Here is a 17,006-nt window from a genome sequence, read left to right as displayed (position 1 = left end):
TTTACAGGATGCACATTGATCATAATAGAGTGTATTGCAGTCACTTGTCTGCAAGCATATCCAACCTATGCCACGTAAGCCATGTACAGCCTGCTTAATTTGGAAGGTGAACACTGTTAAGTGTTTGAAATGGAAGGCACAAACTTTATCAAGTGTAACTGCTTTAAAGGTGTTTATTGAAAGGCATCCTGTGGTTTTGTTGCTCTCTTGCATTGCATTGTCCCTGTGTTCTTAAGGGCAGTAATCTCTAGGTACCTATTCATATTATACTACAACAGGAAACAGGAGAGGCAGATGGGTTATGATTTAGGGAATTTGTAGTCATGTTTGTTAAGTTGCCCTCACACCAAGTGCTCAAGATGCCTTAATTTGCATTTGCTGAATAACCATGATACATATCCTGAAGCTGAAAATGCAGTGCTGCACTTATTTAGTTGTGGACACAGGAATTTTGCGGCCACATTTCAGCATAGTACTTGTATGACTAAAAGTAATAAACAGATTTTAGCAACTAGGGAGCAGTGTAATCCCTAGGCTGTGCGGTAGCAACTCACACCCAAGTCTGCCAGTACCCTTCTCAACACCACCATTAACACATCTCCTCAAAATATAACTAAAGGAGTGATGGAATAAACGTAATGAATAAATATGTTATCACTTCTTCAGCAAGTATAAAAGCTGCCACATAAGCAAGTCAACACACCCCATACACAAGCAAAGGCACTCTGCAGTCGACACACAATGATCCAACAAATATCAAAAATTTAATGCATTTAGAACCATAAAAACAGTCTGATAAACAGCTTATGCTGCAGTATGCAACTCCACAGAACTGTTGATGGTCATTCCCTATGAGGAGGCTGCTGCATCCCTCAGCTCCCCACAATTTTTCAGCTTTGTACGGAGAGCTGTTGACTGTAATTTCATGTGAGGGACTATAAGGCTGTGGGTCAGCCTGCCTCCCGTAGATTAATGTCTGTAGTACATCATTGTAGCCACTTTAGCTATAATAAATCTGTAATGTCATTGCACTGAATGTGAGCTTTATAGATTTTTAAACTGTATTACGTGTAGTGATTTTCAGAAATACATTGGTGCATGGTGTGCTAAATGTCGCCTTTCACAGTCCGAACATGCACAAAAAATTTAAAAAAAGTGTGATTTACTCTGCTCCGCAGTAGACCAGATTACTTGGAAGTTGCTAAATACATTAAATGTTGATTCCCTTAAAAACAGCATAATGCATTTATCAGTCTATATTGGGTGAATAGATTGTACTTTTAATGTATAGTGCACTGCAGGATTATTTTAGTTGTAATCTTTCAAGTAAAGTCATGTAAAAAAAAAAAAATCCATAATGTCACAGAGATGTTACCTTGCTCGTATTTACAGACTATTTGCTACACTGTTTATAAAAATAATATGCAAGCAATAATGCCTGACTGGGTGTGTGCTATTGTGTAAATAACACCCACCCAGAGGTGTTCTGAGACCTGACGTCATAGGCGAAGGGCCTGTACACCCCTTGAAGAGTGTCATTTATGCAATAACACACACTCTGGTGGAGATTGTTGTGCTTAAAGAATAGGATATCTGTTAATTTTTTTGTATTTGTTTTGGTTTTCTTTTAAATTGTTATATACATTTTTTTTTTAATAATTTTGATGTAAAATAGTTCCTTTGCCTACTGTTGCAAACTTCCTGCAGTATATGCTTAAATAATGAGTTACATTTGAGTTTCAGACTTTATCGTAGGTCTCACCTAATCAGGGACAAATCTCAACAGAATCAGGGACAAATCCAGAAGTAATCAGGGTCACTTTAAAAATATTAGTATTATTAATATGAGACGTTGACAGAATAAGAGAATGTGAATTAATATATCTGAAGTAAAATTAAAGAAAGTCTATAACTCAATTTTTTGTCATTGTTTATGAAGTGTTATTCACTGCCTTTTCTCCAAAAGTCGCCAATTTTAGAAGGGATTAAGGGAGGCAGAGCTAAAATTTGAGTCTAAATCAGGGTTGTCCCTGAAAATCAAGGACGGGTGAGAGGTATGGACTTCCAAATCCTTCAGAAAATATGTTAATATAAATCTTGTTATTTTGGCAACTTTCTAATTTTATAAGAGGTGTATTTAAAATATGTCCTTATTTTGAGCCTTTGTCCCTCCATTAATTTAGGCTTTATTTGGATTTTGTGAACTAAGAGGTTGAGAGGTATGCATACCTCTTAATTTTAAGTGTTGCATCCACTTCTCGATTTATCTTTCTCGCACATACTTCCGCTTTCATGCATGCAAGCAACCATTCACTCACACACACACACACACACACACACACACACACACACACACACACACACACACACACACACACAGAGGCACACCTTTCGTTTTTTTTTTTTTTTTTTATTATTCATTTGTTTTAGTTTTGCACTCTCTAAACAGCAAAATTGCTGCTTAACCAGCTCAATTGCTCTCACTCGTACTTTCATGCCCGCATTCACTCACATTCACAGATATACACACACTTTAGCTCTAGGGACCTAAACCTTGTCACCGCAATAAACAGGACATGTTGGAGGGATAGATTCCTGTCCCAGAGACTTCCCATACTTTGGAACAAGCTACCCATCTTTATCAAGCAAAGTTCCTCATTAGCACTCTTCAAGAAAAATCTTGTGAAGTGGATGGGAAATAGGAAATACACCCTGGGGATCACTTCTGTGGCTCTGCTCGACAAGGGCACAGGAAAATAACTTCCTTGGGTGGCGTAAGCCAGGGAATCTTGTTGGCTAGGCTTACTTAGGCCCTTGGGCCAATAGCCTAGTACCTACTTATGAACACACTCTTTAGTATTTTTTTTTAAATTTTACACCCTCTAAATAGCGAAAATGCTGCTTAGCGAGTGTAAAATAATAGTGTCTGTTAGCTTTGTTGCAGTCCGAGCTCCATGGCAGCTTAATATGTTGTCATGAAGTGGCAGACCCCTTTTTCTGTAGGCTTTACCTGCACATTAACACCATGCTGTAGAAAATTCATTCTCCAGTCAGAGTCGCGATGTACAGTTGACCCGTTCTCTAATCTATAATATCATATCATGTAATATAATTTAATAATTGTTTTATCTTATGCAACCTGCTAGTACTACTGTATAGGGATATTGCCAGCAGATGAAACCAGTTTGAATGTTCCTCAAGACTTGTAGGGTGCACACATGGTGCATGCAAGCACCACGAACAGATCCAGAACGGTGGAGTATGTGAGTAACGTAGTACAAAGACATGAGAAGTTAGTGCCTTCCTGTGTGTGGGGTGAGCTCACCCTGAACAAAGGGCAGGACAGAGTACTATCCTGCTGTGTGGAGGGGGCTTACCTTGACAGGGAAAGTACAAGGGTGGGCTAGGATACCATCTAGTTGGACGGCTTCCCATATTGTATTGCAAGCACACAGAGTACAAGACATGTTAAAGGAATAAGTGAAGCTTTCTGTATGTAGGTTACATCACATGCTGCAAGATGGAAGGCAGTGGTATCATGCTCACTGCTGCTTTCAGTATTGCACAATGTGTGAGTAGTGACTGCACGTAAGCAGACAAGTATGTGGCACCACATGGAAGCATAGAGACAGTGCAGAGGCCTAGGGGTTTTTCCAGTGACAGCCATGCAAACACACTGATCCACATGTGTAACATACAAGTGTACACATTTTGTTACGGGGCCAAGACAGCATCAACTGGAAAAGTTCACCACACCTGAGGCAGTCTTATTGTAGGCTGTACAGCCACAATGCATTCATATCCCTGACAAGTTTAAAGCAGACAAGGCTTTCTGGGACCACGTATGGCAGAGTGTGGTGTAGGAGATCAGTCAGTGCTGTGGACAGCCATAATAACATAGCAGTAGAGGTACGTCACAGGCTGACTGCCAAGATCAAGACATAGGATTTTGCCAGGGAGAAATTCACCACAGGAGGTTGACCAGTCCAGAGAAATGTTTCACAGAGGTGGAAGCATGGTATCTGTTTGTGAGGCAGGTGACAGAATTCTCACACCTGCTGCTAGCTTGGTGGTAGCAGCTAGGCTGGTGATCATTGCAGTTTGCCTATAGGAAATGCACCTGGTTAGTACTAGAATTTTCAGTTACTGTTGTACACTGACCAGCACATACTAAAGGTTTATTTTGGCAGAAAATGTATACATATCTATTCCCCAGGCATGTTGAGGCTCAATATTAAGCAACATGCACCACGAGGTGTGTATGTGACCATATGCTATGCAGATAATTGTCATGTACCAGTATGCATGCCATATGTTGGGGACGTGGTTAATATGTGTCACAACTGCCATGTGTACGTTAGCTTTATGCTTTCACAAGTTCCTTTGTTGAAGGGTTCTGTAACACAGGTCGGCATATAACTGATGTCAGCAGATCATCTGCGGCTGATAATGACATCTTGCATATGGCACAGTGGCACTTTGAGTACCACTAACATTGCACTGCATACACATGATGTTCTTCATGTTTCACTGTTGCAGTCATCACATTTGGGTTATCCTTGCCAGGGTAGCCCTCAGTTGGCCCAAATACCAGAGTCTTAGCATCTCCGTCGGTTGCTGTTGCTCCAGGACTGATGTCAGGTTGTCAGTAGTATAAAAACAGGCAGCTGATGGCATTACAGCAGTCTTTCTTGCCGAGGAGCCCGAAGCAGAAGCAGTTCGCACGAGTTCCAGTCGGCCACTACCTGAGTTGTTTGTTTCTGAATTGAAGTTAAAGTCTTCTAAAGTTAAGTACCCCATTGGGGATCCTTTTTTCTTGCTCTAATCAATGTCAGGAAAAGTTAACAGTTGTCTCGCCTGTGGAAAGCAAATACCACACCAAGACTTTCATTCCTACTGCGTCACTTGTTTAGGCCCAGACCACGATGTCCCCCACTGTCGCTTTTGTGCTTTGTTCAACTCCAGAACTATACGTTGTCTGGCCCTTATTGTAGCTAGATATTTTTGCTGTCGGTCCTCGACTTCCGATATGGCTTCGGTAAGCCATCCGACAACTGATCTTCCGAAAAAACATAAGGATAAATACAGAGACAGACCGCACAGGTCCAAAACTGCTGACGACGCTTCCATTAAGCTAGTCACCAGTTCTCAGTGAGGTGCTTTTACATTCTGTGGATTTGCAGGCCGCTACCGAGACCCTTTTGGAGTCCGGTATGCTACGAGACTCTTCTTTGACTAAGAATCCTGTGGCTGTCTCTACATTGGATGAGTCCAAAGCCGCTGAGCAGGCACCGGCTTCCGAGGAAGTACTTCGCATTACCGATACTTGACACAAACAGACTTCTTTTGCGTCTTAAATTCTTTCCAAAACTGAGTTTCTAAGGCCCAGGGTATGAACCACACCCAAAAAAACGATGACCCAAGCTCAGGCCCCTGCTTCCTTGCCTCAGTCTCAAATGCTTAAAATGACAGAAGACCTTATAATGCTTATCAGGGGAAGCCAGGCTACCCCTTCCAAAAGAAAATAGACTTGTCCCGAGTAGTTTTATCTGAACAGGCGTCCAATGACTCTGATGCATCTAAATATGAAGATATGCAACCCCTCTCTGCTTATGAGGATTCTGATGCACAGGAATGCATCCCTTCAGCCACCCCCTTATGGTAAGAGCTCACAATGACTTTACACTTCCCCCTCCCTCTGCCCACCTGCACTTGCCTCTAGGAGGAAAACTCTCCTTCCACGCAAGCAACTGGGCCACCATTACCAACAATCGCTGGGTCCTCAATATAGTGCCCCAGGATTACAGATTTTATTTTCACAGTCTGCCAAACCCAAAAGGGTTCCCAGGTCTTCCCCTAAACCAGTGTAAAGAGGCCAAAAAGCATGTTCTTTCCCTCCTGTGTATGAGGGCAATAGAGCATGTTCTGCAGAACAGATAGGCCAAGGTTTCTACTCTAGACTCTTCCTGGTACCCAGAAAAGAGGGCACATGGCACCTATACTCAACCTATCCATTCTAAACACTTTTGGTGATACCAAAATTTAAAATGCTCACCCTTCAGCAGCTTCTTCCTATGCTTTCCAAGGATGCTTGGTTAGCCACCCTAGACCTAAAAGAGGCCTACCTACACATCCCAATCAAGGAATCATGCAGGAAATACCTACGTTTCAGAGCAGGATCATTGCACTTTCAGGTCTCTGCTTTTCCATTTGGCTTACTCACTGCTCCCAGAGTTTTCACAAAATGTCTGGCTCTCGCCATTGCTTTTTGCAGACAAAGAAATATTCAAATTTACCCATACTTAGACGATTGCCTGATTCAGACGGACAGTCGGGAGAAGCTGTTACAGCACCTGACCTTTGTAAAGGACCTCCTGACCTCCCTGGGGTATACTATCAACGAAAAGAAATCAAATCTAGTACCCACACAAAAAACTGTATTCCTGGGAGCAAGCCTGGCCACAGCATCCTAGATGGCATTCCTTACACCAGAAAAACAAACCTACCTGACAGCCTACTTCTCTCAACTAGCCACCAGAACTCAGTTATCCACAAGGAAAATCCTGCAAGCTCTAGGGTTCATGGCCTCCTGCATTCTACTTGTTCCATATGCCAGATTGCAAATGAAGAAACTACAATGGTATCTAAAAAGCCTTTGGTGTCAGCACTCTCAAGACTTGGAAACTCCTATACCAGTGATACCTTGTCTAAGGAAATATTTTCTTTGGTGGGCAGCAGCATGCTACCACAACAAGAGACTTCCCTTCTCACTACCCCATACCACCCAGACCCTCACCACAGATGCATCAGACTATGCCTGGGGTGCACACCTGGATGGCACATGCATTCAGGGCCAATAGAGCCCAAATCAAATACATCTGCACATCAACCAAAAAGAGATGCTAGCTGTTCAGCACGCCCTGACAGCTTTTAGACTCCTACTCTCCCCGGGGACTCTACTGATCAAAACAGACAACACCACAGTGATGTGGTACATCAACAAGCAGGGAGGGACTCACCCTTATCCTCTGTGCAGGCTTGCCATGACCCTCTGGCACACAGCCTCATCCATGCAACTACACCTGTTAGCACAATTTCTACCAGGCTCCCAAAACTCTCTGGCAGACAACCTAAGCAGAAACCTGCTAGACCCACACGAGTGGCAGCTAGACCACAGAACCTTCACCCTTTTAACCCAGAAAAGGGGAACCCCGAAGGCAGACCTCTTTACCTCCCACTCCAGTCATCAGCTCAGCAAATTCTGCACCAGGAAACCTCACAGCAAGGCCTGGAAAGTGGATGCTCTTTCCTTTCAGTGGGTAAACCTATCGGTCTATGCATTTCCCCCTCTATCACTCATTTCAAGGGTACTACTCAAAATAAGAGAGGAAAAAACGAGGACAATCCTGATTGCCCCAGACTGGCCATGACAGCACTGGTATCCACTGCTGCGCAGCCTATCCCCCTGCCACCATGGCAGCCACCTCAGATCCCAACACTCCTGACCCAGAGGAATGGAGAATTCATGCATCCCCAATTGCAGACCCTCAGTCTGGCAGCCTGGCTTATTCCCTGACCTCTCCTCAAGCTGCCAGCCTAAGCAAAAAAGTTCTAGATGTTATACGTTATACTGCATAGCCCTCCCTACCTCTCATACTGGATTACCTGGCAGACCTACTACACAGGGGTTTATCCTTCTCTTCTATTAAAATACATGCCTCAGCCATCTCTGCTCATTTCAGCACAGAGCCACCTCTTTTCTCACACCCTCTCATCAAACAGTTCCTAAGAGGAGCTAACAACGTGAGGCCACCCAGAAGAACTCGTACCCCAGCTTTGGGACCTTATCTTTGTGTTGGAAAAGCTCACCCTGCCTCCCTTTGAATCTGCAGCTTCAGCAGAGTTAAAATTTCTCTCTTGGAAGACAGCATTGCTTCTGGCCATCACTACAGCTAGAAGAATATCAGAGCTACAAGCACTTATGGCTGTAGAGCCCTTCATCATTTTTCCATGCTGACAGGGTCTCCCTCAGGACTAACCCATCCTTCTTGCCTAAAGTGGTGTCCAGTGTGGGTCTACACCAATCCATTCATTTGCTCACCTTTTTCCCTAACCCTCAAAACAAGGGGGAAATGATTCTGCACTCCCTAGATGTGCACAGACAGCTAAGATTCTACCTGGACAGGACTAAATCTTTTAGAAAAATGGATCAATTGCTAGTCAGCTTTGCTGCAGGGGCAGAGGGCAAGGCTATATCCAAACAAGCAATCTCCAAATGGATAGCACACTGCATCCATTTCTCCTACAAACAGCATGGGAAACCACCCCCCAAAGGGGGTCAGGACACATTCCACCAGAGCAACCTCCACTTCTACAGCTTTTCTCAGAGGGGTCCACACCAGGGACATCCTGGAGGCTGCAACATGGACATTTGTTCATACCTTCACCAAGCATTACCACCTGCCTATCTTCTCCAAATCCAGGGCAGGCTTTGCCACCTCAGTCTTGCAGGGCATCCTAGTCAGCCACCAGTCTTCTTGACTGCCTCCACCCTTTTCTACAGCTTTGGGAATCTACTCAAATGTAATGACTGCAGCATTGAAACAGGAAGAACATAGTAAAGTTGTGTACACTTACCATCAATGTAGATGTTCGAGTATATTCAGTGTTGCAGTCCTGTTTACCCTCCCTCCAGCCCCCTGTTTTTTCTCTTACTATGCCTGTCTTTTCTTTTACTACACTTAAAAGCCTTTTTGGTATATTTGCTTTTGTTTGGAGATATATTTTTGTGTTTTAAATTATTTATATATTTTGCTCCCCATTTGGGGGGCACCTGACATCTGGGGCAAGAAAAACTGATGTAATGGCGTCGGCTGCATGTTTTATACCCCTGACAGCATGGAAGAAGGGACAGCATCCGACGCAGGTCTCAAGACTTTGTTAATCAGGCTGACTGAGGGCAACCTGCCAGCAGATTAATGACTGCAACAGTGAATACAGTCGAACATCTACATTTATGGTAACTGTACACAACTGTACTTTCCTTGGCAAGCCCTACCAGCGCTCCTGAGAGGAGGCCCGACTGTCCTGCTCTGGAGGCAGTCGGGGGTCGCTTGGCTTTGTATCCGAATGGCTGGCTAGGAATTACAACAGATTCTTGGGTACAAAGCATAGTTACCAGAGGATACTTCATTCCATTTCTACGAAGCCAGCCTGTCAGCACAAAAATCCCAGATGTTCCACCCAGTCTCAGGGATCAAGCAGCCATAGAAATCCAGAGGCTGCAGGAAAAGTCATCCAGCCAGTCCGAGCAGACCAGATAGGATCCGGAACTTACTCCAGATTCTTTTTAGTTCCAAAGACGACGGGGGACTGGAGACTCATCTTGGATCGCAGCAGACTCAAAACATTTGTAAAGAAGGAGAAGTTCCGGATGGTCACGCTTCAGTCTACCCTTCCATTCCTCAGAATGGGCGATTGAATGTCCTCCATAGATCTCAAGGATGCGTACTACCACATCAAAATGGCCAGGCCATCCAGAGATCATCTACATTTCTGGCTGGGAGCCAGTCACTACCAATTCCAAGCACTGCCCTTTGGACTCGCAACAGCCCCAGAGTGTTTACCAAATGCATGGCAGTAGTTATGGTTCACTTGAGACGTCTAGGATTCCGACTGTTTCCATATCTGGACGACTGGCTCCTTATTGCCGCTTCCAGACATCAACTAATTCTGTCCAGGGATCACACTCTCAATCTCTGCTCTCAGCTAGGCATCACTATCAATTTCAAAAAATCTGCGTTGTCGCCATCGCAGCATATATCCTTTATCGGAGCAGAAGTAGACACTATCACTGCCACACTAAGATTATCCCTGGACAGAATAACCTCTTTACGGACTCTGGTCTCAGACATTCTGCAGAGGAAAAAGTACCGGCTCATCAGGTTCTAAAACTCCTAGGCACCATGGCAGCTACTCTCATAGCATTTCCTCTGGGACGAATGCACATGAGGATTCTCCAATGGTTACTGTTCGCCCAGCGGTCATACGAACAACTTCCCATGTTGTCCTTAGTCATGATTACGGATTCTTGCAAGAAGGATCTTCACTGGTGGTTGACCAGCCAACAGCTTACGATGGGTCGTCCATTTGTTCTCCCCCCGCCGTTGGCCACGGTGACCACAGACGCTTCCCTGATAGGGTGGGGGAGCTATTTCAAGGAAGTACTGCCCAAGGCACCTGGTCTGAGACAGTCGCAGTTGCACATCAAGGTTCGGGAGCTTAGAGCGGTGCTTTTGGCGTTGCAGCACTTTCATGACTCTCTGCCTCTAGGGACGATTGCCATACAGATGGATAACATGTCGGTTGTCTGGTACATCAACAAACAAGTAGGAACCAGGTCTTACCCCCTGTGTCGAGAGGCCTTGAGAGTTTGGCAGTGGGCTGTGTCCACCTGGCGCTTTCTGATTACAAAGCATATCCCAGGGAAATCCAGTGTAATAGCGGACAAATTGAGCAGAGCTATTCAAGAACGAAGTTGCGGAGAAGATTTTCTGCAGGTGAGGCCAGCCTTGCTGCAACCTGTTTGCATCCCCTACGAATGCCAAATGCAGAATCTACTTTGCCCTAAATTCCCCCAACGGGGGACAGCCCAAGGGACTCGCTCGTACACGATTGGCCCTTGGGACTCCTGTATGCCTTCCCTCCCATTCCCACGTTTTTGCAGAAAGCCAAAGCCCTTGACAGGATGGTAATCTTAATAGCTTCGCTTTGGCCTCGTCAGATTTGGTTCCCCTTTCTCCGACTGTATCATCTGGAGGAATCTTGGATTCTGGACCCAGTTCCAGACCTTCTGACACATTCATCAGGGACCCTTCATCCCTCTCTTTGTTCCCTCAGACTGACAGCTTGGCTGCTCCAATTCCTTTCCTAGCCAGGTCACATAACTTTTCGGAGGTACAACACATTCTTGTATTTTCCCATGAAGTTTCTACCAGAAAGTTATATGCTAGTAAATGGAAGCGTTTTGCCATTTGGGCTTCTCATAACAACATTGATCCCTATGTGGCCCCTATTGCTAGTATTCTGGAATTTCTCTCTCAACTTTTTCAAGAAGGTGCTGCGGCTGCCACAGTTAGAGTACAATTGGTTGCCATCTCAAATTTTCATTTTGGAACTGAGGGTTCTAACTTAATGTCGCACAAATTGTGTCGGGCCTTCCTTAAGGGCACCATTCATCTCGGGCCTCCTGTTAGACGGCCCTTTACTCCCTGGAATCTAAGTTTTGTTCTGTCCTGCATTATTCTTCCTCCTTTTGAGCCTGCATCATCTTGTCAATTGAAGTTTCTATCCTGGAAGACTATTTCCTTGGTGGCCATTACTTCAGCACGCAGGGTATCTGAGCTTCAAGCCCTTTCTGTCAAACCACCGTATTTGGTGTTTCATCTGGACAGGGTTTCACTGAGGACTAACCCATCATTCTTGCGAAAAGTGTGCTCTGAGACCAATCTGAACCAAACTATTGAACTTACAACCTTTTCTGTAATCATTGTAGTCCGTTGGAATACATGTTGCATAAACTTGATGCCCACAGACAATTGAGATTCTGTTTGGACAGGAAGAAGGAATTTCGAAGATCTGATCAGCTTTTTGCACCTTATGCAGACGCCAAGAAAGGATTCTCAGTTTCTAAAGTTACCCTTTCCAAATGGTTAACTGACTGCATTAAATTAATCTACTCTTCTGCCAGTCAAACATTAGAATGTGGTGTGAAGACCCATTCAATGAGAGCTGTCTCCATGTCTTCAGCTTATATGGCTCATTTACCTTTGGATACTATATGTGCATTTGCCACTTGGTCTAAGCCTCATACCTGTATCACTCTCATTAGAAAGTGGACAAGGCCTCCAGGGACAGGGCTTCCTTTGGTTCCACTGTCCTCAGGAATATACTCCCGTGAGCCACCCAGGATTAGGGTGCTTAGGATGTTACCCACATGTAAGAATAAATGGCGAGATTTAACAACTTCTAAAGACGTTATGTTCTTACCATAATGTTCCATGTGAGTTGTTTATCTCACCTTTATTCTTACATTCCCTCCCACCATCCCCCTCCATGGTCTCGAAGAATGGGTAGACTTCGAGTCTGGTAGTCTTTTCTGGGGTTCTTACTCCTGCTGGAGTACTTTTGAGTTACCTTTTTCTTGCTGCTGAGTTCAGCAAACTAGATCTTGGGTAGGACGGAGAGCATCATGGGATAGGGGCCTGGCCTTGAGCTATTCTGATATCTTTAGCTAGTAAAGCGGCCGACTTGGAGCCGATGGCTCGGCTCCAAACCCACGTGTAAGAATAAAGGTGAGATAACTCACATGGAACGTTATGGTACGAACATAACTTCTTTTTAGAGACCTTGGATCATAGATTGGTAAGTCTCTCATTTCTCATTTCTGATATCATGTGATAACAGTACTCAGAAAAGGCATTTATTTAGAGCAGCTAATTACTGAGGAATATCATCCGGATTTAAGGAGGTCATTGTTCCTTTATTTTCATCATTGATTTGGCCAGTTGAGTACAGTGTCCACTTCAGGATGTACCTCACTAGACTTATTAAATAGCTGGAAAGACCCCATAGGTTCCTAAGTAAGAAAATCATGTGCTTAAAGACCCTGAACTACAAGAGAAACAGAAAATACTGTGTCATTGTTCTGTATCTTAGAAACTCTCTAGGGTTGATATGTGCCCCAACTTCCATGCCATTAGAGATTCAGTTGTCGAGGATCACTCATATTTATCTCCACAAATCTGGCAATTTGGCAAATACCAGCACCAGGGAATTAATTCTTCATAGGATCATAGGAAGAATAGCAACTTCCACAAATCTGGCAATTTGACAAATACCAGCACCAGGGAATTAATTCTTCATTGGATCATAGGAAGAATAGCAACCTCCTATGATCCTGTGAAGAATTAATTTGTTGGTGCTGGTATTTGTCAGACTGTCAGATTGTGGAATTCTTATCAGGGAATTAAATCTTCACCAGGAGATAAAGCATAATGGAGGGACAGATTTGTCATTCAGCCAAACCCCCCACGGAACAGACTGCCCCTGCAGGGTAAGTAGTGTGATTCAATATTATCCTTCAAACAGGACCTGGATGATTGGATGGGCACACCCAAATTCACCCCAGACTTGAGTGGCCTTAACCCTCCTAGAGAAAGGGGCAGTAGAGCCTAAGGGTGGGTGCAAGCAAGGTGTAAATGGCCATGAGACATGGTTGTCTTGAATTTCCTATTAATCCTATAAAAATCCTACCATGATTTATTACAAGGTTTTAACAGCTCCTGTTCTTATGCTGCCTGCAGGCATAATGCATGCTTTGTAACAGTAACATTAATGCAGCACCTACAAGTTATGATGTTATTGATGTGTTATATTCTGAAAAAGAAGTGAATTACAGAGGTAAATGAAGAATTCTTCAGCATGGCAACAAAATGGTGTTTTTGAAAGTTTAACAGCCCTGTGTAATTTTGTGAACCTTAGCATTTTCCACCCAAGTTCTCAAGTTTCTTAAAGTTGTATGCATCTGTCTAAATAATGCAGGTTATCAGATCCTAGCCTGTTTAGAAATAAGCTATTGTCAGTAAAGATTTAAGAGTTAAGAACTGATGCAGGATATGGGTGGACATCTAATAAACGCGGTGCATATGGTATTCTAGTTTTTGTTTCATAAAAATTAAGTACAGCTTTGGTGCATACTCCTTGCAGCATCATTCACTTAAAACTATATAGTGCATGGAGAAAAATCCTAAGTGCATTGTCAGCAGTGCTTTGAAGCAGATCAGTAACGGCAATGCGTTTGTGGCATAGAACATGTTAAACAAGAAGCTGGTTATACTGGAGGATTTGTTCAGCAAGACTGTAGTACTGCTCAGTGATTAACTGGAAAAATCCCATAAGGATGAGGTCTGACATGCTCACATAAAGAAAAGGATGAATATGTTAGAAATGGTGCAGTATCTGATCAGATGCCAGATTGCAGGAAAATTGTTTTAAGCCAAAGAGTCTTTACTTCAGTGAGGAAATATGTCTGACAAAGCATATAACCCTTTCTGATATGCATTGAACTCTGTTAAGAACTGTTAATAGTGGTACATGAGCAGTAAGGTGGGAAACATAAGTGGAAGGTGATGTAGACTGGTTAGAAGCTTAATTATTCTCAAACTGTAGAGCTGTGGAGCAGTTTGTTGTATGCAATCAATCTCTTTATTTGTTATTGCTGTAAGAGGAGCAGACTGAATGGTTTTGTGCTTCTGCAAGATGAGCCAACTCTGTGTTTGTCAAGTAAGACTGAATGCATATAGTTCAGCCGTTAGTTTCCAGCAGTGTGAGAAAGTGGTAGAGATGTCTGGGAGTCAGTTTGAAGGTGTTTTGAGCAGGTGATTTGTAAAGTGGATATGGAATCATGTGGCTGACATGGTGAAGTGAGGTCTTGGAAGTGGATATGAATAGTGTGTCCTGGGTAAAAACGCAAGAAGGTATTGTTACTTTGTTCCTAACTGTTAGATATATTGGTATCAGATAGTCAGCCTTAGTTGAGGCAGACTTTCCATCTTCTTTGAAGGGTAATGATAGATTAATCTTAATATGTATAAGTAGTATAAGTGATATTTCAAAGTGTAACTTTCTGAATGTACGCATGCAGGGATATAGTATTGTACAGCTTTGATTGCAGCAACTGCTGGGACTTGCAATGCCACTGTCGGGATGGGCTGATACTTCAGACTTTTGCAGACTGCTCCCTGTCACTAGCATACCGGTTCTTCCTGCTTTTCTAGTTCCTACTGTGATGGCTCTTTTGAAGCATTGAACATTGCCCAGGTTGCTTTAATAGCTTGTTGAATGTGTCTAGACTAAATTTAATTTTTAGTGACAAGCTCCCTTTCTTCTTAAAAGTTTGGGATATTGTCTTTACATCATTAAAGACATTCTCAGGTTTAGAATGTTTTTGCTAATCCTTTTGGTCTACATTATTGTTGGGCTTAGGCTGAATTTGAATATTTCATTTGCAACTTCTTTAGCTAGTAAGCGTGCTATCTAATGCTGCAAACATTACTACTCCCTTTGGACCACCTGTCATACAGCTTATCTGGTATTAAGATGAAGTACTATTAAAAGGAGGACCATGTGGATGCAACAGTACACCTTTCAGGGTTAACAAGATGCATTTAGCATGCTGGTCTGTTAAGGCAAATCTGTTAATAACAAAAGCAGTTAACTATGTAGGTCTCTATCATAGTGGATTAATCTACCCCTGTGTTTGATGGGGGGGGGGGGGGGTTACACTGTGATGAACAGCTCAAGGTCTATGGTAGGATGAGAATTTCCACAGTGCTGTGGTATTTCAGGAAGAAAAGATGGTAGGGACACAGTAAAAGTATGGGAGTGTGCCTTCCAGTGTAGTTGCTTTCTCCAAGTAGATGTTCTTCATGTTTCACTGTTGCAGTCATTACATTTGGGTTATCTGCTTGCAGGTAGCCCTCAGTCGGCCTGATTATCAAAGTCTTGGGTCCTGCATTAGTTGCTGTCTCATCTTCCATGACGTCAGGTAGTCAGGGGTGTAAAGCATGCAGCTGGTGCCATTGCATCAGTCTTTCTTGCCATGCGGTGCCGGAAGCAGAAGCAGTTCGCAAGTGCCGGTTGGCCGACTCCTGAAATTTTTCTTTTCGAGTTTCAGATCCAAAGTCTTCAACTAAGCTAAGTACCCAGTTGGGGATCCTTTTTCTTGCTCTAAACCGATGTCAGTAAAAGTTAACAATTGTATTTCTTGTGGAAAGCAAATACCTCATAAAGATTTTCTTTCGTATTGCATTCCTTGCTTAGGCCCAGACCACGGCGTACCTCCCTGTCACTTTTCTGCCTTATTCAAACCTAGAACTATTCGTCGTCTGTTCATTTTTACATCTAAATATTTTGGTACTCCTGTTCAATTATCCTGAAATGGCTTCGGTAAGCCACCCGACTACCAACATTCCCAAAAAAACGTAAAGATAAAGACAGAGACAGACCGCATAGGTCCAAAGCTGCTGATGACGCTTCTCCTAAGCTAGTCGCCAGTTCACTGGTATTCAGTGAGGCGCTTTTGCAGCCCCTGATACCCGCTACTTCAGATTCGCAGGCCTCTACTGAGACCCATTCGGAGTCCGGTATGCCGCGAGATGCTTCAACTGTGGAACCGCGGATGTGTCTACCTTGGATGGGTCCGGAGCCACTGTGCAGGCACCAGCTTTTGTGTGTGTATTCAGGCCTACTGACTTGCATATTAAACCGGCGCCATCTTCTTCAAGGCCTAAAACTCAAACCATACCTAGAAAACTGACGCCCAGACTGCATGGTCAGGCCTCTTATGCCTAAAGAACAAATGGGGTCTACTTTAACTGAAAGCTGATTCCAGCGAATGCATATCCATCGACACATATACATCGAACCACGAAATGAGCAAACTCACAAAACCGCAAAACTCAAAATACCGATTTGTCATACTCTGCCAACCCCACCGCCCGAAACACACTACCCACCCAAACAAAATAAATAAGCCACAAACATACACCAACCAAAACCCTACTTCTAACCCTACACTAAACCCCACATACACCACCATCTATGCACTGTCCTTAACCCCTCCCTAACCCTAAGGTCCGTAACTACTGCACACTTACCCTACGGAGCTATACCCAAACAAAATAAATAAACCACACACATACACTAACCAAACCTCTACCTCAAACCCTACACTAAATGTTGGGTAATGTAATATGGATAGCGGATCCTGAAACCATTCCACAGGGACCCAAGGGCATTAAAGCTACTACTGCCAAAAATCCTACCCCCTCTGATAGAGACTCCAGGGTGCTGGATAGATGGGGTAAGAAGGTACACACTTCTGCAACTTTGGCCATTAGGGTCTTGAATTGCCAGTTTAATATGTTAAAGTATCAGCTGCATGT

At 43.6% G+C, this 17,006-nt stretch overlaps 1 protein-coding gene and 1 long non-coding RNA gene across 3 annotated transcripts in view; both read left to right on the top strand.

The window, feature by feature from the left end:
- The window catches only part of LOC122816498 (rab11 family-interacting protein 3-like), a 1,372,586-nt gene that overhangs the window by 72,065 nt on the left and 1,283,515 nt on the right, over window positions 1–17,006 (top strand). The gene's annotated exons all lie outside the window — the stretch shown is intronic.
- On the top strand, window positions 4,369–16,932 carry LOC122816499. The gene is made up of 5 exons (XR_006367082.1): window positions 4,369–4,385; window positions 4,772–4,776; window positions 5,241–5,246; window positions 14,196–14,199; window positions 16,823–16,932. It is a non-coding gene; the product is annotated as an uncharacterized LOC122816499 (long non-coding RNA).

Source organism: Protopterus annectens, chromosome 12.part0 (genome assembly GCF_019279795.1).
Source record: "Protopterus annectens isolate FY-2018-M chromosome 12.part0, PAN1.0, whole genome shotgun sequence".
NCBI classification, from domain to species: Eukaryota; Metazoa; Chordata; order Ceratodontiformes; family Protopteridae; genus Protopterus; species Protopterus annectens.
Note: the sequence above shows the minus strand (reverse complement) of the source record. Positions and strands in the feature narration are given on the sequence as shown.